This window comes from Gadus macrocephalus, chromosome 2 (assembly GCF_031168955.1).
Source record: "Gadus macrocephalus chromosome 2, ASM3116895v1".
NCBI lineage: Eukaryota > Metazoa > Chordata > Actinopteri > Gadiformes > Gadidae > Gadus > Gadus macrocephalus.
Window position 1 is genome coordinate 17,002,709 of NC_082383.1, and position 22,959 is coordinate 17,025,667.

Sequence of the window (22,959 nt, forward strand, 5' to 3'; positions counted from 1 at the left end):
GTTGTTACACAGGGTGTGTGTGAAGCGTCAGTGCAGTAGTACTGTGGCAGTAGTGCTTGTAGTTAGTGCATGCTGCATGCTGCTTCTGCTTGCTTCTTTCTGCTTTCAGCTACGGCCACCGGCTAGCCTCTGTTTGGGGTGAAAAGAGGAGCAGAGCGCGTAAGTCTCCTCCTGCCGGTACATAGCCTCTCCACCACCAAGACTCCTACAGTGCCTCCTCGTGGCCTCACATGGTAACTGGGTACCTCGCGGTCCCAGGCTAAACTGTAGGAGATCTCGGAGCAGCAGTGGGCCCCAGAGAGAAGGCGTGCAGGCCCACCGGTATGTGGACACGCCCTGGCGCCTCTCAACCACTGCCCCAGCCTATGGGTAAATAGCATGGGCAGATGGGGCTCATAGCCATGGCAGGCAACCCATCTAGGAGAAGGCCACTCCGATCAAGAACCTGTGGAGATAACCCACATTAGGCAGTCACCAACAGACCGGTGTTCTGGCAGTCTTCTGCAACTCCCTTCCACTGAAGGTCGTCGTGCTTTGCATGCCACTGGAGTATGTCGGGGGGAGCCAAGACAGTGAGGTCAGAGACTGCGCACCACTGCCTTCACTATAATCTATTCTTCTGCGCAGGCCTGCTCCAAATACCCCACCCCCACCCCACCCCATCCCCCATCCCCAAAAGAAGTCCTGCGGCGTTGGGGAAGGGCGGCAGGTACAGGTCAGGATGTGACTGGGAGTATCTAGCCCAACCCTGCACGCTAGGCGGCGTGAGAAAGATGGTCGCCGAGGAGTGGGATGGAACAGCGCTCCTCTCCGGCAGCTCCTCATGCGACTGAGCAGCTCCTCCCTGCTCACCCTGAGAGGGAAGGGCCTAGAAAAGGTGGCCTAAAAAAGGTCTGTTCCGTTTAACCCGGGCAGCCTGCCGCAGCTGCCGGGTCATCCCTCCACGCGGTCGAAAATAAAAGAATAAGAAAACCCACATGAAGCTCACCATTGCAACTTGGAACGTCCGCACACTTTTGGATTTGCCCGTTGACTGCTCTCGTCCCCAAAGAAGAACAGCGCTGGTTGCACACGAGCTGCAGAGATACAACATTGATATCGCAGCTCTTAGCGAAACCCGCTTCCATGGCGAGGATTCCATAACAGAGGTGGGAGAAGGCTACACCTTCTTCTGGAGGGGGCTTCCAGAAGGCTCCCGCCACCTCCATGGTGTAGGTTTTGCTGTGCGGTCAAGCCTACTTCAGAGGATCCCAGAATCCCCAGTCGGCATCAGTGAAAGACTGATGACCTGGCGCATTCCCCTCACCAACAACCGTCATGCCACCCTCATCAGTGCATATGCCCCAACACTGGATGCTGACCCCGAGTGCAAGGAACTCTTCTATGCCTCCCTGCACTCCGCCATAAATAAAACACCCTCCACCGACAAGCTCATTCTCCTCGGGGACTTTAACGCGAGAGTGGGCTCTGACGGTGTGTTATGGAAGGATGTGCTTGGGCAGCACGGTGTTGGTAAACTCAATGAAAATGGTCTTCGCCTCCTCACTCTCTGCTCTGAGTATCAGTTGGTCATCACCAACACCTTGTTCCAACTGAAGAACAAATTTAAGACCTCCTGGCAACACCCCCGCTCCAAACACTGGCACCTCCTTGATTACATCATTGTCCGCCAAGCTGACAGGAAGGAGGTGCAAGTTACCAGAGCCATGCGTGGAGCAGACTGTTGGACTGATCACCGCCTGATCAGAGCCAAATTCACCCTGGAACTCCGTCCACCACTGAGGAAAACACCACCCTGCAGGAAGCTCAACTGTGATGCATTGAAGTCCCCGCACTCAGTCAACCAGCTCAGGGAACAGATCGCCTTACAGCTGTCCAAGATCCCTGAAACACCAGCTGATCCGGACGTGAACACCACCTGGAGCACCCTACGCACCGCTATTCACCGGGCTGCAGTAGAGTCTGTAGGGTACACCAGACGGAGACACCAAGACTGGTTCGACAACAGTGCACCAGGTATCCACAACCTACTTCAGGCGAAACACAAGGCCCTTGCAGCTCACCTTTCCAACCCCCAATCCACCTCGCTGAAGGCCCGCTTTAACAACATCCGGGCTGAAACACAGCGTACCCTCAGAGCCATGAAGAATGACTGGTGGACAAAGAAAGCCCACGAGATACAGCATCACGCGGACACCAACAACTCCCACGCTTTCTATGACTCCATCAAGGCTATTTATGGCCCACAGAGGAAGAACATAACCCCGGTCAGATCAGCAGATGGTACCATCCTGCACAAGGACAAACAACAGATCCTGGACAGATGGGCTGAGCATTTCAACACCCTGCTGAACACCTCATATCCAACTAGGATGGACACACTTGCCGACCTCCCATGCCTGCCAACCGTCACTGATCTGGACTCCTCCCCCAGCTTTGCTGAGGTACGAAAAGCCATCGCTGGCCTGAAGAACAACAAGAGCCCAGGCCTTGATGGAGTCCCGGCAGAAATCCTGAAGCATGGCGGATACCTCCTCACCCGCAGATTACACCAACTGATCATTAACATTTGGTCATCTGAAGTCATCCCGCAAGATTGGAAGGATGCCAACATCATCACAATCTTTAAGCGCAAAGGAGACAAAGCAGACTGCGGTAATAGCAGAGGCATTTCCCTCTTGTCAGTTGCCGGTAAGGTGCTCGCACGGATCATGCTACTTCGACTAGCATCTCATGCTACCAATAACATCCTACCGGAGACCCAGTGCGGCTTTAGGCAACAGCGAAGTACCGCAGACATGATCTTTGCTGCTAGACAGATACAGGAAAAATGCAGAGAACACTGCAAAGACCTGTACCTAGCTTTCATTGATCTGTCCAAGGCCTTCGACACGGTGAACCGGGAACTGCTGTGGGAAGTGCTGGGGAAGCTGGGGGTTCCACCAAAGTTCAGAAACATCTTGCGGCAGTTTCATGATGGGATGCAGGCCTGTGTGAGTGTTGGTGGCCAACAATCTCCATTCTTCAGTGTGGATGTGGGGGTCAAGCAAGGGTGTGTCCTAGCCCCAACCATCTTCAACATATTCCTCTCCACAGTCACCCTCCTCTCCCACAAACTCCTGGACCCTTCTGATGGGGTACAGATACAGTACAGACTGGATGGCAACCTCTTCAACATTAGGCGCCTCCAAGCCTTCACCAAAACCACCACCCAACACATCTTAGAGCTACAGTATGCAGATGACTGTGCTCTCCTCGCCCACTCACCAGAATCTCTACAGCGTGCGCTGAATGTGGTCGCATCCATCTACAGTGCCATTGGTCTCCAAATAAACATCAAGAAAACACAAATAGTTGCTCAGGAGTTCACCCCCCAAACGTGTGTGCCCACCTTCACCCTCGATGGTCATCCCCTTGCCATCGTCCCACACTTCACCTACCTAGGCAGTATTCTGTCCCCCTCCTGCAACATCGATGATGACATCCAGGTCCGCATCGGTTTGGCCTCCGCTGCCTTTGGCAGGCTTAGCGCCAGGGTTTTCCAGAACAGGAACCTCACCACCTCCACCAAAGCAGCTGTGTACAGGGCAGTCTGTCTTTCCACACTGCTGTATGGTTCGGAAACCTGGACACCCTACCAGAGGCATTTTCGAACCCTAGAGGCCTTCCACATCCGTTGCCTGCAAAGGATCCTGGGTGTGTCCTGGGAAGACAGGGTGCCCTATGCCGAGGTCTTTGACCGGACCCACACACAAAGCATCGCCCTGCTCCTTGCGCAGAAACACCTACGCTGGGTTGGGCATGTGATCCGTATGCCTGCCCACCGCCTGCCCAGGCAAATCCTCTATGGCCAACTTCTGGATGGCCAGAGATCTGCTGGGGGTCCAAAAAAGCGTTACAAGGATCACCTCAAAACCCTCCTGAAGCAGTGCAACATTCCACCTACTGCACTCGAGTCCCTGGCTGCTGATCGCAACACCTGGAGCTCCTCCTGCAACCAGGGAACTACTCACCTTCAGGAGCAAGCCACAGAGAGGAGGATACAGCGACGTGCACTGAGGCATCAGCGTGCTGCAGTGCCCACACCCTCCAGTGCCACATACCCTTGTCTCTCCTGTGGCAAAATCTGCGGATCCCGCATAGGCCTGCACAGCCACTTGGCTATGCATCGCCGCAACACACCCCAATAATTGTCCTTCCTTTCTATTTGGAGCAACGTCATCATCGTAATCGATGGACTGCCATAACGTGTGTGTGTGTGTGTGTGTGTGTGACGGCTCCTCTCCTGGAGCCGTCCTCCTCTTCCTCCTTTCCCTGTTTTCCTCTCTCTGGATAATCACCGTGCCGCTCAGAAGGGGCCCCTGAATTATTGATTCCTGGGTCGGGATTAAAAGATAGCGGAGGGTGGAGGGGCTATCGGAGCTTGTGATGGAAAATCTACATGTTGTTACGTTTTTGGTCTATCTATGCAACCCAGTCGCCAAGAAAAAACGTTGACGGTGTACGTTTCCATGAACACTGGATTACGTCGCATTTCAACATAAAATAGCGTGTTATACACACACACACACGCACGCACACGCACGCACACACACACACACAAGCACACACACGCACACGCACGCACAGACACACACAGACACACAGACACAGACACACACACACACACACACACACACACACACACACGGTGCATTTCGCTGCTAAAACAACAACAAAAAAATATTCCCTCAAATATTATTACTTTCAAAACGTTGGCCAAAATGGCCAATAATATCATTTTTTATTTGGGATGCTTCTAGGACATTTTGGGTGGATTTTGAACGGTATGTGGGCAGCACGTTTTTTGCAGGACCTGGCAACCCTGCGCTGTTGCCCGAGATCTGGATCCAGCACCCCCCCCCCCCCCCCCCCCCCCCTGAATAAATACTATGGCAGAAGGTGGAGGGATGACGTATGTTGGCCAACCCGGAAGTTAGCGTCGCCCTGGGTTCCCTTGACAAAAAGCCAACGGGTTTTTCCATTGGATTTTGGATTATTGCAGAAAAATTAGCATCTTTGAAGTACCTCCTCAAAAACTGAAAATAAATAAATAAATAAAAATAACTGTTTTCCAAAGTACGAAATGTAAACCAATGCATTCTGAATGGGAGTGTTTCTCCGATTTTTCCATGCTACACAGAACGAAATGTAAACCCATGCAAATAAAGACTTCATGGTCATAATAATTTAAATATCATTAATCTCCTGAGTGTGTTGGGTGGTATTCTATTTTTTTCAACGGGGCTGGTGCCTCTCCTGGAACCGTCACCTTATCGTGGTGGAGAGGTATCCCTGTGAACCTGAGAGCTGTGTTGTCTGGAGCCTTGTGCTCCTGGTAGGGTCTCTCATGGCAGAGTGGTCTCAGGTGAGGGGCCAGACTAAGAATGGTTCACAAAACTCCAATGAAGAACGAAAAAAGAGGAGATGTGACCCGGCCCGGAGGAAGCCCGGGGCCCCCGTCTGGAGCCAGGCCCAGACGGAGGGCTCGATGGCGAGCGCCTGGTGGTCGGGTTTGCCACGGAGCCCGGTCGGGCACAGCCCGAACAAACTATGTGGCACCCCCCCTCTCTTCATCCCATGGGCCCACCACCTGTGGGAAGACCCGTTGGGGTCGGGTGCGCAGCCACATGGGTGGCAGCGAAGGTCAGGGGTCTCGACGGACCAGTCCCGGGCGGCAGAAGCTGGCTCTGGGGACGTGGAACGTCACCTCGCTGTGGGGAAAGGAACCGGAGCTTGTGAGGGAGGTGGAGCGCTATCAGTTAGATCTGGTGGGGCTTACCTCCACGCACAGTCTCAGCTCTGGTACCGTACTCCTGGATAAGGGTTGGACTCTATTCTTCTCCGGAGTTGCCAAGGGCGTGAGGCGCCGGGCGGGTGTGGGGATACTCATAAATCCCCGGCTGAGCGCCGCGGTGTTGGAGTTTACCCCGGTAGACGAGAGGGTCGCCTCCCTGCGCCTAAGGGTTGTAGGGGGGAAAACTCTGACTGTTGTTTGTGCGTATGCACCAAACAGCAGCTCAGAGTACTCGGCCTTCTTGGAGACCCTGAATGGAGTCCTGTATGGGGCTCCAGTAGGGGACTCCGTAGTTCTGCTGGGAGACTTCAACGCCCACGTGGGCAACGATGGAGACACCTGGAGAGGCGTGGTGGGGAGGAACGGCCTCCCTGATCTAAACCCGAGCGGTCGTTTGTTATTGGACTTCTGTGCTAGTCATGGATTATCCATAACAAACACCATGTTCGAACATAAGGGTGCTCATAAGTGTACCTGGTACCAGAGTACCCTAGGCCGAAGATCGATGATCGATTTCGTGATCGTGTCATCTGATCTGAGGCCGCATGTTTTGGACACTCGGGTAAAGAGAGGGGCGGAACTGTCAACCGACCACCATCTGGTTGTGAGTTGGATCAGGGAATGGGGGAAATTTCCGGATAGACCTGGTAAGCCCAAACGAGTAGTGCGGGTGAACTGGGAACGTCTGGAGGAGGCCCCCGTCCTAGGTATCTTCAACTCACACCTCCGGCTGAGCTTTCCTGGCATTCCTGTGGAGGTTGGGGGCATTGAGCCAGAGTGGGCGGTGTTCAAAGCCTCCATTGCTGAAGCTGCGGTGGCTAGCTGTGGCCTCAGGGTCTTAGGCTCCTCAAGGGGCGGTAACCCCCGGACACCGTGGTGGACTACGGTGGTCAGGGAAGCCGTCCGACTGAAGAAGGAGGCCTTCCGGGATATGATATCCTGGAGGACTCCTGACTCGGTTGCAGGGTACCGACAGGCTCGAAGGGCTGCAGCGGCTGCCGTGTCGGAGGCTAAGCAGCGGGTGTGGGAGAAGTTCGGAGAGGCCATGGAGAAGGACTTTCGGTCGGCACCAAAGTGTTTCTGGAAGACTATCCGGCACCTCAGGAGGGGGAAACGGGGAACCATCCAAGCTGTGTACAGTAAGGATGGGACTCTGTTGACCTCAACTGAGGAGGTCGTCGGACGTTGGAAGGAACACTTTGAGGAACTCCTGAATCCGAATAACACGCCCTCTATGTTGGAGGCAGAGCTCGAGGTTGATGGTGTTTCGTCGTCAATTTCCCTGGTGGAGGTCACTGAGGTAGTCAAACATCTCCGCAGTGGCAAAGCCCCAGGGATTGATGAGATCCAGCCAGAAATGCTAAAGGCTCTGGGTGTTGAGGGGCTGTCATGGTTGACACGCCTATTCAACATCGCGTGGGAGTCGGGTACAGTGCCAAAGGAGTGGCAAACCGGGGTGGTGGTTCCCCTGTTCAAAAAGGGGGACCAGAGAGTGTGTGCCAATTACCGGGGTATCACACTTCTCAGCCTCCCTGGTAAAGTCTACTCCAAGGTGCTGGAAAGGTGGGTTCGGCCGATCGTCGAACCTCAGATTGAAGAGGAACAATGCGGTTTTCGCCCCGGACGTGGAACTACGGACCAGCTCTTCACTCTCGCAAGGATCCTGGAGGGGGCCTGGGAGTATGCCCATCCGGTCTACATGTGTTTTGTGGATCTGGAGAAGGCGTATGACCGGGTCCCCCGGGAGAAACTGTGGGAGGTGCTGCGGGAGTATGGGGTAAGGGGGTCTATCCTCAGGGCCATCCAATCTTTGTGCTCCCAAAGCGAGAGCTGTGTTCGTGTTCTCGGCAGCCAGTCAGTTTCGTTCTCAGTGGGTGCTGGTCTCCGCCAGGGCTGCGCCTTGTCACCAATCCTGTTTGTGATATACATGGACAGGATATCGAGGCGTAGTCGTGGTGGGGAGGGGTTGCAGTTCGGTGGTCTGAGGATCTCGTCACTGCTTTTTGCAGATGATGTGGTCCTCATTGGATCATCGGCCTGTGACCTTCAGCACTCACTTGATCGGCTGGCGGCCGAGTGTGAATCGGCTGGGATGAGGATCAGCACCGCTAAATCTGAGGCCATGACTCTTAGCAGGAAACCGGTGGATTGCTTACTCCGGGTAGGAAATGAGTCCTTAGCCCAAGTGAAGGAGTTCAAGTACCTCGGGGTCTTGTTCGCGAGTGAGGGTACTATGGAGCGTGAGATTGGCCGGAGAATCGGAGCAGCGGGGGCGGTATTGCGTTCGCTTTACCGCACCGTTGTAACGAAAAGAGAGCTGAGCCGCAAGGCAAAGCTCTCGATCTACTGGTCGATCTTCGTTCCAATCCTCACCTATGGTCATGAGGGCTGGGTGATGACCGAAAGGACGAGATCGCGGGTACAAGCGGCCGAGATGAGTTTTCTCAGAAGGGTGGCTGGCGTCTCCCTTAGGGATAGGGTGAGAAGCTCAGCCATCCGTGAGGAACTCGGATTAGAGCCGCTGCTCCTTTACTTAGAAAGGAGTCAGCTGAGGTGGTTCGAGCATCTGGTAAGGATGCCCACTGGGCGCCTTCCTTGGGAGGTGTTTCAGGCACGTCCAGTGGGGAGGAGACCTCGGGGAAGACCCAGGACTAGGTGGAGAGATTATATCTCAACACTGGCCTGGGAACGCCTCGGGATCCCCCCGTCAGAGCTGGTCAATGTGGCCCGGGAAAGGGAAGTCTGGGGCCCCCTGCTTGAGCTGCTCCCCCCGCGACCCGACCCCGGATAAGCGGATGGCGATGAGGATGAGGATGAGGGCTGGTGCCGTCTCCTTTTGACCTTTTGACCCCAGACTTCTGGGGGAATAGCTGAATCAATTCATTAGTCAATCAGAAGCATGTAAATATCTTCCCGGTGGCGTAGGAGGACGAACAAGGTGTCCTTCAACATCTACGCTTCCAGGCGATTGCAACGGTGCCACACATGAGCATATTCGAACATGTTTAATGGTAGTAATTAGCTGTCGAAATTGGAGGCCTTAATCAATAATGAGCAGCTATTGATTTGCTTCCCGATAAAAATGTGACAAATGACATATTATTTAGCATCTACACATTGAGCTGAGTCCAATGACACCAAGCATGACACTCTAGCTAATGGTAACATGTATTTTACATGGTACACCTAGGTCTAGGACATGATCTCGGTGTAGCAAGAGGGCGAGCTTGATCTCATTGGACTCAGCTTAACGTGTAGATGCTAATTAACATGTAATTTGTCAAAAATCTCCATCGGGAAGCAAATCTATAGCTGGTCATTATTGATAAAGGCCTCCAAAATCGACAGCTAATTACTACCCCGAAACATATTCAAATATGATCATGTGTGGCACTGTTGCAATCGCCTCGAAACGTAGATGCCAAAGGACACCTTGTATGCCCCGTTACGCCTCCGGGAAGATATTTTCATACTTCTAATGGATTGATTCATATTTTAAGGTTCTCGGAGTGAGACTTTAAGCGGCTGCAGCAGAAGTGTTGAGACGAAAGATGATATCAAGACATTCTGATATCAAGACAACGATGATTCTTCGTCATAACATCCGACCAAACATCCTTTACATTCACCGAGCGAAGATTATGAAAGTCCAGGCCCCCCCTTCCTGCACTCGGGGTCCGACCGGGCCAAGTTTCGGTGCGGGGGTCCCAGTTAGGCCCTAGAATATGGTATTCAAATTTCAGGGCGGTAGGACCTTCCTTTCTCAAAAACTGTTTTTCCACCACATTCTGAACCATTAGGTCTCGCAGGCAACACTTCTGAAGGGGCTTTGTCCAAATGACAGTCCATTTGGGAAAACTTTTTTTCTCTATTGGCTAGAACTACAAATCTTGGATATGTCGTTCTCGGGGCCCCGGGAAATGTGTGTAAACATTTTAGCATCCCTAGCTATCTCGAAAAGGCCGGAAAAGGGGCGTGACCTCCAACAGTACAGTCAATGTACATAAGACCGAGGTTAGTTTCAAGGCCCCATTTTTTACGGGATGGAGGTGTACATTTGTGGCTTAATGTGTGTAGACACAGCTGGCCTGTGGCCACGTCTTTGAAGTCTGGGGTCAAAAGGTCAAAAGGAGCCGGCACCACGCCGCTTATGAGATAACAAAAAGTGAATCTGTATTTCTCTCATAACATTTTGTCATTATTGAAGAGAGGCCTGATTCTCAGATATGCATGTTGGACTGTTAGGGTATAGGTCTGGGAAGAACTTCAGGCCAAAATCTTGCAAGCGAGCCGCTGGGTGCAGGTGCAACGAGATGGAGCACTTGCTGAGTCATTTCCTGTAGGGCTGGAGCCACAGGTTGAAGCGTATGCGTCCTTTGAAACCCCCTTTGATATATAAGAGACCCCAAGGTACAGTTTACTTAAATGTTCTCGCCTTAGTCACCTATTGCATCACTTCCTTTAGGGCTTCGGCCTCCTAATTGATCATTGTAGTATAATTGAATGCCCTCTTTCATATTATATGATACTTCCACCACTGGGACGTGGCAACAACTCTCCAAATCCATATGGGGAGGGGGGGGGGATGCTTTTGGACAGTAGGGGTGTACACTAGACATAAATAGGAAGCAAACTCAGGAGAAGGAATGACCTCTCACAAATATTTATTGAATAAATTGTTTCAAATAACCCTGCCTCGTTAAATCAATGAACTTGGTGTTTTGCTTTCAAAAATAGGTTATAGAAGAAGTCTAAGCTGCAGAAAATAAAAACATCCAAGCTGCCTTTTAAGGATACTAGGGATGGGCATAATTAATCGATGCTCGATAATTGATCGTTAAGAAATGCGTCGATCAATTTATATTGTTATCGATCAAAAGGGCGTTGTGTTGCATACTGTGAGTCTTGAAGCATTTAATTGAATATAACCCTGCCGACTGGTGGAAAGTGAATGGAAGAAGGTTCCCCAGGCTGTCAAAGTTAGCGCGACAATACCTCTGCATCCCCGCAACTTCGGTCCCGTCAGAGCGGGTGTTTTCTGCTGCTGGACTGACAGTTACAAGGCTGCGTTCGCGTCTGACCCCCGAGCATGTTAACATGCTTATATTCCTAAACAAAAATATGTAGGCTGGAGTTACTGTATGCTAAGGACAGTAGGGACAGTCACCACCGTATGTGAGTCGCTCTTTTCTTTCTTAATGTGTTGACTCTCGCTCCGCTTGGTGCCTCTTGGAGTCGTTACATTTTGCCAAAACGGTGATATTTTAGCAACAAGTCCAGCCTTATATATGTTCAATAAGGTATTGCTTTTAGATAGACTAGTTCATGCAATTGTTTGTAAATGGGTGGCTCATCTTTTTGTTGCGAGCCTTTTCCGCGCGCCGGCTGCAGGCATTATATGTCGGCCTTTTCCCCCCCCTTTTTTTCATAACAGTTATACAGTTTAATGCCCACTTTTAGCCTACTGCCTTTGTTTGATTATTGTTGTCCGATAAGTTCGCTACTTATTGTAATTGGAATAGGCTACAGATTTAGTCTTGTTGAATCGTTTCCAAACCATTGTTCGGACTTTACGAGCGCCGCATAGGCCTATAACCTATAATGCCTGTATTTATTATTTTAAAACTGTTAAACAGTTGTAGGTCTTCAAGTTAACTGTATTGTATTAATTTTGGCCCATACATTATTGTTGGAATAAAGATTTCATTGATAAAAACATTAGAAAAAAAACATAGAAAAAAGTTAATGATTAATCGATAATTGATCGATAACTCTAGCGATGCTCGATCAAGAAAATTTCTTCAAATGCCCATCCCTAAAGGATACCTTGGAATATCTGTCTATTTTTTAACCGTCGGACCCCAGTTTACGACAAAAACAACACAATTTACGGCAGCTCCTTTGCCGCGTGGTTTTTAGAGCCATGTAAGGATTAGAGGGGGCGGTCGATAGCAACCACCATAGCAACCATGACGGTCAAGTGACTGGATGCAGCCAGGTTGAAAAAAATAGAATACCACCCAACACACTCAGGAAATTAATGATATTTAAATTATTATGACCATGAAGTCTTTATTTGCATGGGTTTACATTTCGTTCTGTGTAGCATGGAAAAATCGGAGAAACACTCCCATTCAGAATGCATTGGTTTACATTTCGTTCTTTGGAAAACGGTTCTTTAGTAATAATATTTGAGGGAATATTTTTTTGTTGTTGTCCCCCCCCTCAACAAACGTGTCCCCCCCCCCCTCCCCGGTCAACAACAGTCTACCTCCCCCCCCCCCTAAACAATCGTGTACACAATTTGCCGCGAAAGCCGTGAAACCCAAACCCCGAAACCCGCCTCCACAGCGGAACGCGTGGATACTGTAGGTATAACACGCTATTTTTTACGTTGAAATGCTACGTAACCAGTGTTCATGGAAACGTACACCGTCAACGTTTTTTCTTGGCGACTGGGTTGGACAGAAAGACCCCCCTCTCATTACCCACTTACACTACCCCACCGTAGCCAGCCAGTCATTTTGAGTTTAAATCTCCTTACCATTTCCAAAAATTCCCCATATTACAAAGTTTGAACAGATAATCACAATCAACTAGATCCTAATGTAGTGTCAGAAGTGGGATTCGAACCCACGCCACCAGAAGAGACTGCGACCTGAACGCAGCGCCTTAGACCGCTCGGCCATCCTGACGTATTTCATCCAACCCTTCGAATCAATAAACCCAAAACGCCATCATGGTTACTGCTCTCGTATGTACAAATGTCCGTAAAACATGGACCCATAATAAACCCCAGCTACCATGTGCTGTAACCTTACCATAGTTACATGGATTACACTACTTACATAAACGAATGCACAGACACGGACGTGCACACAAAGATTGAGACAGAAAGACACCCGTCTCATTTCCCCTTTCTACTACCCCAAAGTAGCCAGCCAGTCACTTTGAGTTTAAACCTCCTTACCTTTTCCAAATGTTCTCCATATTACATAGTTTGAACAGATAATAACAATCAACGAGATCCAAATATAATGTCAGAAGAGGGATTCAAACCCACACCTCCAGAGGAGACTGCGAGCTGAACGCAGCGCCTTAGACCGCTCGGCCATCCTGACGTATTTCAACAGACCCATTGAATCAATCAACAAAAAACGCCATCATGGTTACTGCTCTCGTATGTTCAAATGTCCGTAAAACAAGGACCGATAATAAACCCCAACTACCATGCGCTGTAACGTTACCATAGTTACATGGGTTACACTATTTACGTAAACTAATGCACACACACGCACGTTTACGAGCACACGCACACACAGATTGAGACAGAAAGACACCCCTCTCATTTCCAATTTCCACTACCCCACCGTAGCCAGCCAGTCACTTTGAGTTTAAATCTCCTTACCTTTTCCAAATGTTCTCCATGTCACAAAGTTTGAACAGATAATCACAATCAACGAGAGCCAAATGTAATGTCAGAAGAGGGATTCAAACCCTTCGAATCAATCAACACAACACACCATCATGGAACCATGATGGTGTGTTGTGTTGATTGATTCGAAGGGTCTGTTTCAATACGTCAGGATGGCCGAGCGGTCTAAGGCGCTGCGTTCAGGTCGCAGTCTCCTCTGGAGGCGTGGGTTCGAATCCCACTTCTGACATTACATTTGGCTCTCGTTGATTGTGATTATCTGTTCAAACTTTGTGACATGGAGAACATTTGGAAAAGGTAAGGAGATTTAAACTCAAAGTGACTGGCTGGCTACGGTGGGGTAGTGGAAATTGGAAATGAGAGGGGTGTCTTTCTGTCTCAATCTGTGTGTGAGTGTGCTCGTGAACGTGCGTGTGTGTGCATTAGTTTACGTAAGTATTGAAACCCATGTAACTATGGTAACGTTACTGCGCATGGTAGCTGGGGTTTATTATCGGTCCTTGTTTTACGGACATTTGAACATGCGAGAGCAGTAACCATGATGGCGTTTTTTGTTGATTGATTCGAAGCGTCTGAAGAAATACGTCAGGATTGCCGAGCGGTCTAAGGCGCTGCGTTCAGGTCGCAGTCTGCTCTGGAGGTGTGGGTCCGAATCCCACTTCTGACATTACATTTGGCTCTCGTTGATTGTGACTATCTGTTCAAACTTTGTGACATGGAGAACATTTGGAAAAGGTAAGGAGATTTAAACTCAAAGTGACTGGCTGGCAACGGTGGGGTAGTGGAAATTGGAAATGAGAGGGGTGTCTTTCTGTCTCAATCTGTGTGTGCGTGTGCTCGTAAACGTGCGTGTGTGTGCATTAGTTTACGTAAGTAGTGTAACCCATGTAACTATGGTAACGTTACAGCGCATGGTAGCTGGGGTTTATTATCGGTCCTTGTTTTACGGACATTTGAACATACGAGAGCAGTAACCATGATGGCGTTTTTTGTTGATTGATTCAATGGGTCTGTTGAAATACGTCAGGATGGCCGAGCGGTCTAAGGCGCTGCGTTCAGGTCGCAGTCTCCTCTGGAGGCGTGGGTTCGAATCCCACTTCTGACATTATATTTGGATCTCGTTGATTGTTATTATCTGTTCAAACTATGTAATATGGAGAACATTTGGAAAAGGTAAGGAGGTTTAAACTCAAAGTGACTGGCTGGCTACTTTGGGGTAGTAGAAAGGGGAAATGAGACGGGTGTCTTTCTGTCTCAATCTTTGTGTGCACGTCCGTGTCTGTGCATTAGTTTATGTAAGTAGTGTAATCCATGTAACTATGGTAAGGTTACAGCACATGGTAGCTGGGGTTTATTATGGGTCCATGTTTTACGGACATTTGTACATACGAGAGTAGTAACCATGATGGCGTTTTGGGTTTATTGATTCGAAGGGTTTGATGATATACATCAGGATGGCCGAGCGGTCAAAGGCGCTGCGTTCAGGTTGTAGTCTCCTCTGGAGGCGTGGGTTCGAATCCGACTTCTGACACTTCATTTGGATCTCTTTGATTGTGATTATCTGTTCAAACTTTGTAATATGGAGAACATTTGGAAAAGGTAAGGAGATTTAAACTCAAAGTGACTGGCTGGCTACTGTGTGGTAGTGGAAATTGTAAATGAGAGGGGTGTCTTTCTGTCTCAATCTGTGTGTGAGTGTGCTCGTGAACCTGCGTGTGTGCATTAGTTAATGTAAGTAGTGGAACCCATGTAACTATGGTAACGTTACAGCGCATGGTAGCTGGGGTTTATTATCGGTCCTTGTTTTACGGACATTTGAACAAACGAGAGCAGTAACCATGATGGTGTGTTGTGTTTATTGATTCGTAGACTAGGTTATAAAAAGGTCAGGATGGCCGAGCGGTCTAAGGCGCTGCGGTCAGGTCGAAGTCTCCTCTGGAGGCGTGGGTTCGAATCCCACTTCTGACACTTCATTTGGATCTCTTTGATTGTGATTATCTGTTCAAACTTTGTAATATGGAGAACATTTGGAAAAGGTAAGGAGATTTAAACTCAAAGTGACTGGCTGGCTACGGTGGGGTAGTGGAAATTGTAAATCAGAGGGTTGTCTTTCTGTCTCAATCTGTGTGTGAGTGTGCTCGTGAACCTGCGTGTGTGCATTAGTTAATGTAAGTAGTAGAACCCATGTAACTTTTGTAACGTTACAGCGCATGATCGCAGGGGTTTATTATCGGTCCTTGTTTTACGGACATTTGAACATACGAGAGCAGTAACCATGATGGTGTGTTGTGTTTATTGATTCGTAGACTATGTTAAAAAAACGTCAGGATGGCCGAGCGGTCTAAGGCGCTGCGTTCAGGTCGCAGTCTCCTCTGGAGGCGTTGTTTAGAATCCCACTTCTGACACTACATTTGGATCTCCTTGTTTGTGATTATCTGTTCAAACTTTGTAATATGGAGAACATTTGGAAAAGGTAATGAGATTTAAACTCAAAGTGACTGGCTGGCTGCGGTGGGGTAGTGTAAATGGGTAATTAGAGGGGTGTCATTTTGTCTCAATCTGTGTGTGTGCACGTCCGTGTCTGTGCATTAGTTTACGTAAGTAGTGTAACCCATGTAACTATGGTAACGTTACAGTGCATGGTAGCTGGGGTTTATTATCGGTCCTTGTTTTACGGACATTTGATCATACGAGAGCAGTAACCATGATGGCGTTTTTTGTTGATCGATTCGAAGGGTCTGTTGAAATACGTCAGGATGGCCGAGCGGTCTAAGGCGCTGCGTTCAGGTCGCAGTCTCCTCTGGAGGCGTGGGTTTGAATCCCACTTCTGACATTACATTTGGCTCTCGTCTATTGTGATTATCTGTTCAAACTTTGTGACATGGAGAACATTTGGAAAAGGTAAGGAGATTTAAACTCAAAGTGACTGGCTGGCTACGGTGGGGTAGTGGAAATTGGAAATGAGAGGGGTGTCTTTCTGTCTCAATCTGTGTGTGCGTGTGCTCGTAAACGTGCGTGTGTGTGCATTAGTTTACGTAAGTAGTGTAACCCATGTAACTATGGTAATGTTACAGCGCATGGTAGCTGGGGTTTATTATCGGTCCTTGTTTTACGGACATTTGAACATACGAGAGCAGTAACCATGATGGCGTTTTTTGTTGATTGATTCGAAGCGCCTGAAAAAATACGTCAGGATTGCCGAGCGGTCTAAGGCGCTGCGTTCAGGTCGCAGTCTCCTCTGGAGGCGTGGGTTTGAATCCCACTTCTGACACTACATTAGGATCTCGTTGATTGTGATAATCAGTTCAAACTTTGTAATATGGGGAACATTTGGAAAAGGTAAGGAGGTTTAAACTCAAAGTGACTGGCTGGCTACGGTGGGGTGGTGTAAGTGGGTAATGAGAGGGGGGTCTTTCTGTCTCAATCTGTGTGTGTGCACGTCCGTGTCTGTGCATTAGTTTATGTAAGTAGTGTAATCCATGTAACTATGGTAAGGTTACAACGCATGGTAGCTGGGGGTTTAATATGGGTCCATGTTTTACGGACATTTGAACATACCAGAGCAGTAACCATGATGGTGTGTTGTTTTTATTGATTCGTAGGGTCTGTTACAATACGTTAGGATGGCCGAGCGGTCTAAGGCGCTGCGTTCAGGTCGCAGTCTCCTCTGGAGGCGTGGGTTAGAATCCCACTTCTGACACTACAATTGGATCTCGTTGTTTGTGATTATCTGTTCAAACTTTGTAATATGGAGAACATTTGGAAAAGGTAATGAGATTTAAACTCAAAGTGACTGGCTGGCTGCGGTGGGGCAGTGTAAATGGGTAATGAGAGGGGTGTCTTTTTGTCTCAATCTGTGTGTGTGCACGTCCGTGTCTGTGCATTAGTTTATGTAAGTAGTGTAATCCATGTAACTATGGTAACGTTACAGCGCATGGTAGCTGGGGTTTATTATCGGTCCTTGTTTTACGGACATTTGAACATACGAGAGCAGTAACCATGATGGCGTTTTTTGTTGATTGATTCGAAGCGTCTGAAAAAATACGTCAGGATTGCCGAGCGGTCTAAGGGCCCTTACATAGTCGACGCTACGCGTCCAAAAGGCTACGCTACGCGACGCTTCGGCCGCCATTAAGCGTCGAAGCGTAGCAAAACGCGTCCTCCAAATTTTTGATACGCGACGCGCCGATCCATGCAATACCAAGCGTTGTCGGTGGGGGCGATACTGCAAATATTGTACGTTAATTTCAACTATAGGTTATAACGGAAGAAAATTCGAAAGAAATGACGGGCGAAGAGGAAAAATTGTGCGAGCAAATAAGATTATACCAGCATATTTATGACACTTCATCCGTGTTACATTCGAACAAAAATGCTTTGGAGAATGCGTGGAGGGAGGTTGCAACTGCCATGGAAAAATCTGTTGCAAAAGTTAAATTAGACTGGAAAGCCGTCCGGGATAAATACACCAGAGCGCATAAAAAGTGGAAAATCGCCTGCAGAAGTGGGGCTGGCCAAATAACATTCGGCTATCCTAAGATCCTGACCCAACTTAGCTGGTTGAGTGAGTTCATAAGGCACAGGTCCACCGAATCGAATTTTCCGGTATGTAGGCATAATCAACGTGTGTGTGTGTGTGTGTGTGTGTGTGTGTGTGTGTGTGTGTGTGTGTGTGTGTGTGTGTGTGTGTGTGTGTGTGTGTGTGTGTGTGCGTGCGTGCGTGCGTGCGTGCGTGCGTGCGTGCGTGCGTGCGTGCGTGCGTGCGTGCGTGCGTGCGTGCGTGCGTGCGTGCGTGCGTGCGTGCGTGCGTGCGTGCGTGCGTGCGTGCGTGCGTGCGTGCGTGCGTGCGTGCGTGCGTGCGTGCGTGCGTGCGTGCGTGCGTGCGTGCGTGCGTGCGTGCGTGCGTGCGTGCGTGCGTGCGTGCGTGCGTGCGTGCGTGCGTGCGTGCGTGCGTGTGTGTGTGTGTGGAGAGAGACTGTTCAATGTAGGTAATGGTAGGCTATTTACTTGGTCAGGATGTTTGAAAATAGGTGTCTTTCTGTAGGCAGGTGAGGAAGACGATGAGGAGGAGGAAAGGCCTATTTTCCATGCAGATCAGGCACCTCCATCAACCCCCAACCCCGCCTCATCCCTATCCCAATGTCCACTTCCATCTGACCCTCTAACCACTACCTCTTCCACATCTCAACTTCCCACCACTGTGATGGCTTCTACCTCTTCCCTTCTTCCACCCCACCCTTCCCCCGCGACACGAGTGGCTTCTGCTACCTCTTCCTCTCTATCCGACCCTTCCACCACCCAGATGAGTTCTGCCTCTAGCTCTTCTCTTCTTCATCCCCACCCTCCCACCACCCTCCCAGTTACCCCATCATCTCATACCCCGACGTCATCAGCCTCCCGTGGGGGCAAAAGAAAGAGGAAGAGCGTCAGGCCGATTGCAGATCCATGCGAGGCTGCCCTCCTCGATAGGCTTCAGGAAATCCGTCAGGATAGAGAGAAGGAGATGGAGAAGGCGAGAGAAAGGGAGAGAGAAAGGGTGGAAGAGAGGGAGAGAGAGAATGAGAGAGAGAGGGAGAGAGAGAGGATGAGGGAAAGAGACATGAATGACATTCACTTCTCCTTCACCAATTACCTTTGCCAATTCTTGCGAACCCTTCCACAGGGGCAAAGTTCTTCTTTGATGCGCGACATCAAACAGTTGATGCGGGATTATGAGATTTAATGATTTTCTTGTCACCCGATGTTCCGATGTTCTTTCTATTACTGGCCTTATTTGTTTTAGCCTATTTTAATTAATTACGTTCACGTTCTTCATGTTCTGTGTGTTCAATTCAGTTCAGTTCAGTGTTCAGTTCAATTCAATTTTATTTGTATAACCCTTAATCACCATTACAGTCTCAAAGGGCTTAACAGGCCAAATATTTGTGACACCCCCCTTTACCCATGCCCCCACACGGGCAAGAAAAAACTCCCTTGAATCAGCAAGGAAGAAATTTTGAGAAGAAACGCAGTGTAGGGGATCCCTTCTACCAGGGATGGTCAGGAGTGCAATGGGTGCAATAGCCACCCTTCCTCTTCTGACCACCATTGTACACTGTATTGTATTGTAGTATTGTATTGTATTGTATTGTAGCACTTAACTGTGTAGCAACTGCAGCAGCTGCTATCATGTCTGTAATACGGGGAATTGATTAACCTAGCGATTGTGGTACTTGCACTTGGTTCTATGAACATCCTTTCTGTACCGACAGCGATATATTGATGCACTTCTTATGACAAATGTACTTATTGTAAGTCGCTTTGGATAAAAGCGTCTGCTAAATGCCCTAAATGTAAATGTGCCACAATTGACATACAGGTAAATACATGCACATCATATTAAAATGGTGATAATTTCTGTGGACATTATGCGCTATAGCTTTGGCTATAGGCGTACACTTAAATAATTAATTCATCTGTCAAGGCAGTAGCTCGTTGTATAAACATTTTATGTGGATATGAATTAATGAGTTTGACGTAAACCAAATTAGTTAACTTGTGTAATGTGATAACTAATAAATTAGAAGTCATGCTTCCAAGTGAACAATGCGTTTATTGGTCAGTGCCCAATCGTAGCACATTGTACTGGTGGGGAAACACGCCAGCATCCGACAGAAAATAGTCTGCCAGCTGCTCCCTGACAAGGGCCGCTCTTTGAGATGGTCTGGCTCTGCCGACCGAACACCGTGGTCCGTCGACCATATTCCGGTCCCCCTCGACATGCTGCCTCCACTCTCCAGGCTGGACCTCTCCGGTGTCAGCGGTCGTATCCACAAAGGAGGCGGGCATGTATCTGGCTCGTTCGGTGGATGCCAGGAAGTTGTGGAGAGCCACGCACGCCTTCACAATCTTCACCGCCTTTTCAGGTTGGCAGTCAATTGGACGGCCAAAGATTCTGAAGCGCGCAGCCAATATGCCAAAGGCATTCTCCACTACGCGTCTCGCCCTGGCCTGTCGGTAGTTGTAGATGCGCTTCCTATCCTGCAGGTTAGTACCTGATGAGAAGACAAATAAGTGTCATGCAGGAACACAGAACAGATGACTTGGCTGACTCCAACTTTACACGGCTTTTGAATAGTAATGGTCAAGTGTGCCATTGCGCGCACTGTGTGCCTGCCTGGGTAGGCTATGCATTTTTTTTCGTTAGACTAATTCATGTATAATTAATTAAATCATGTATAATTAATGAATGTAATTAAAACAATAAATAGATAATCAATATTTTTATTCTTACCTGGATAGGGACGCATCAGGTTCACCTGTAGGGGAAAGGCCTCATCCCCCAGAAAAAAATAAGGACTGGGCGTTGTGGTGCCTGGTAGGACAGCAGGGGCGGGTAGATTGAGGTTGCCCTCTGCCAGTCTGGATCCGAAGGCACTGCGACCCAAGACACCTCCATCGCTCTCACGCCCGTATGCGCCAACATCTACATAAATGAATCTGTAGTTGGCATCAGCAGCAGCCAGGGAATTTTGGAAAATTACGGTGAATACAATAAAAATACAACAACATTTATTTTCCTTCATTCGTTTTCTGTTAAACTTTCATTAGTAAACAATTGAAAATTGAAATTGAAAAAAAACCTTTGTAGTTGTAGTAGTCACTTCCCGATCGTGCTGGAGCTCTGAGTCTGACATGCTTCCCGTCAATCGCCCCGACACACAGGGGAAACTGCCACTGCCTCCAAAATTCCTCCGCTATGTCCTGCCACTGACCGCGGGAAGGAAAGGCCATGAACTCCCCCTGAAGGGCGTCCCAGATGGCAGAACACATCTCCTCCACGATGCCCGACACAGTGCTGGTGCCCATCTTGTAGCTCGCCGAAAGAGCTTGCAGGCCGATGCCGGTTGCCAGGTACCTCAAGGTAACCGCAAGCCTTTGGGTAGCCCCGATCGGGTTCCGGTGGTTTTGGTGCGAGTCGGGAAGGTAACGGATGACTCGCGAAAGGAGATCATCGAACTTTGGCGCCGACATACGGAAATATTGGAAATGCCTCTCCTCGTCCAGGCTTCGCATTGGAAGCACCAGAGAAACAAATTCCCCATCCCGATCTCGTGTGGTATTCAAAGGGCGCACATACCACCGCCTATCTCTGCGCTTCCTGCGTTGTCGTTGCCGGTGTAAAAGGAGCAATAAAATGCACTCTTCTTCCGTAGACATTTTGATCGGAATGGCACTCGGAATGTCACCGCAATATAAGACGCGAAAAAAACGGCGATTCTGCTGCCGCCCGTGGCGTAAGTGGTGTATTGCATGTAATGCAATACACCGCTACGCCCGCGACGTTCGCGTATGCTGTGTAGACTATGAAAGGAAGCGCGACGCTCGCATCACTCGCGTCGTTTACGCGCGTCGCTCGCGTCGACTATGTAAGGGCCCTAAGGCGCTGCGTTCAGGTCGCAGTCTCCTCTGGAGGCGTGGGTTTGAATCCCTCTTCTGACATTATATTTGGATCTCGTTGATTGTGATAATCTGTTCAAACTTTGTAATATGGGGAACATTTGGAAATGGTAAGGAGATTTAAACTCAAAATGACTGGCTGGCTGCGGTGGGGTAGTGTAAGTGGGTAATGAGAGGGGGGTCTTTCTGTCTCAATCTGTGTGTGTGCACGTCCGTGTCTGTGCATTAGTTTATGTAAGTAGTGTAATCCATGTAACTATGGTAAGGTTACAACGCATGGTAGCTGGGGTTTAATATGGGTCCATGTTTCACGGACATTTGAACATACCAGAGCAGTAACCATGATGGTGTGTTGTCTTTATTGATTCGTAGGGTCTGTTACAATACGTCAGGATGGCCGAGCGGTCTAAGGCGCTGCGTTCAGGTCGCAGTCTCCTCTGGAGGCGTTGGTTCGAATCCCACTTCTGACATTATATTTGGATCTCGTTGATTGTTATTATCTGTTCAAACTATGTAAGATGGAGAACATTTGGAAAAGGTAAGGAGGTTTAAACTCAAAGTGACTGGCTGGCTACTTTGGGGTAGTAGAAAGGGGAAATGAGACGGGTGTCTTTCTGTCTCAATCTTTGTGTGCACGTCCGTGTCTGTGCATTAGTTTATGTAAGTAGTGTAATCCAAGTAACTATGGTAAGGTTACAGCACATGGTAGCTGGGGTTTATTATGGGTCCATGTATTACGGACATTTGTACATTCGAGAGCAGTAACCATGATGGCGTTTTGGGTTTATTGATTCTAAGGGTTTGATGTAATACATCAGGATGGCCGAGCGGTCTAAGGCGCTGCGTTCAGGTCGTAGTCTCCTCTGGAGGAGTGGGTTCGAATCCCACTTCTGACACTTCATTTGGATCTCTTTGATTGTGATTATCTGTTCAAACTTTGTAATATGGAGTACATTTGGAAAAGGTAAGGAGATTTAAACTCAAAGTGACTGGCTGGCTACTGTGGGGTAGTGGAAATTGTAAATGAGAGGGGTGTATTTCTGTCTCAATCTGTGTGTGAGTGTGCTCGTGAACCTGCGTGTGTGCATTAGTTTATGTAAGTAGTGTAATCCAAGTAACTATGGTAAGGTTACAGCACATGGTAGCTGGGGTTTATTATCGGTCCTTGATTTACGGCCATTTGAACATACGAGAGCAGTAACCATGATGGTGTGTTGTGTTTATTGATTCGTAGACTAGGTAAAAAAAC

The 22,959-nt window shown here is 48.8% G+C and overlaps 2 non-coding genes across 2 annotated transcripts; both read left to right on the plus strand.

Annotated features, from left to right (window-relative positions):
- Positions 1 to 13,417: 13,417 nt before the first annotated feature.
- Positions 13,418 to 13,500, plus strand: trnal-cag (transfer RNA leucine (anticodon CAG)). The gene has a single exon. It is a non-coding gene; the product is annotated as a tRNA-Leu (tRNA).
- Positions 13,501 to 14,293: 793 nt separating this feature from the next.
- On the plus strand, positions 14,294 to 14,376 carry trnal-cag (transfer RNA leucine (anticodon CAG)). Its single transcript has one exon. It is a non-coding gene; the product is annotated as a tRNA-Leu (tRNA).
- The last annotated feature ends 8,583 nt before the right edge of the window (positions 14,377 to 22,959 follow it).